Source organism: Schistocerca piceifrons, chromosome 4, assembly GCF_021461385.2.
Source record: "Schistocerca piceifrons isolate TAMUIC-IGC-003096 chromosome 4, iqSchPice1.1, whole genome shotgun sequence".
Classification (NCBI taxonomy): domain Eukaryota; kingdom Metazoa; phylum Arthropoda; class Insecta; order Orthoptera; family Acrididae; genus Schistocerca; species Schistocerca piceifrons.
The window spans coordinates 704514640-704515728 of NC_060141.1; the positions used below are offsets into that span (position 1 = coordinate 704514640).

At 44.4% G+C, this 1089-nt stretch overlaps 1 pseudogene; it reads left to right on the forward strand.

Moving 5' to 3' along the window:
• Positions 1-394: 394 nt before the first annotated feature.
• Positions 395-512, forward strand: LOC124796570 (annotated as a pseudogene).
• The last annotated feature ends 577 nt before the right edge of the window (positions 513-1089 follow it).

A 1089-nucleotide genomic window follows, 5' to 3' on the forward strand; every position in this document is an offset into this window, starting at 1 on the left:
AGGGGGTGTGGGATCCATCAATAAGCCCCTTGTTGCGCCACGAGATCGTTTAGTATGCGCGACAGTATAACAGAGATGTTCAATAAACTACGGTGGCAGATGCTACAAGAAAAGCACTGCACTTCGCGAAAACGTTTACTGCTAAAATTCCGAGAATTTACGCTCCGTGAAGAATCGCACAACGTATTAATTTCTCCCAACAACGAGAAAACAGAGAAACTAAAGCTCTTGCGGAGGGTTGCCAGTAGTCGCTCTTGCCGCGCACCTTTCGCAGACAGGACAGGGAATACGAGAAAAGATGGTGGCACACTTATTTACAAACAAATCTGTAAAGACGTTTAAGGTTACCCGTGTTGTAATTTTTTCATATGTAAGGCACATTTTATACGAAACTGGCAACGGTTTTGCCGCAGTTGATACACCGGTTCCCGTAAGATCACCGCAGTTAAGCGCTGTCGGACGTGGCCGGCACATGGATGGGTGACCATCCGGGCCGCCATGCACTGTTGCCATCTGAGGAGCTACGTGACCGAATAGTAGTTGCTCCGGTCGAAGAAGACCATCATAACGACCGGGAGAGCGGTGTGCTGACCGCATGCCCCTCCTATCCGCATCCTCAGTGAGGATGACACGCGGTCGGATGGTCGCGATGGGCCACTTGTGGCCTGAAGACGGAGTGATTTTTTTATGAGAAACTAATGGGAATAAAAGTTAGTATAAAATATGGGTTGTAGGTTACACATTTCTAACCACTTTAACAGGATTTCTAAAACTGTTGACAGTTTTGGACTACAGTTATTTTTGTAAGAAAATGGACATCAAAATAAGAAACTGTCTACTTTTATCTATGTATATAAGCCTATAGCTTCTATGATATTCACAAAATAGGAAAAGCCCCTGTGTTGAAATACGCATAGTTCTCATTTTAGAGTATCCTGTAATTTCGAACAAATTCTGGTGTGTAGAAGCTGAAAAAAGGCACTTTATTCTTCAGAAATACGACTTACGGGGAACAGCCATTAATGTTGGCAGTGCATCCCAGCTCCGTAACATGGTTTCTCTGCATCCTCTTCCACGTCATCTTCCTAT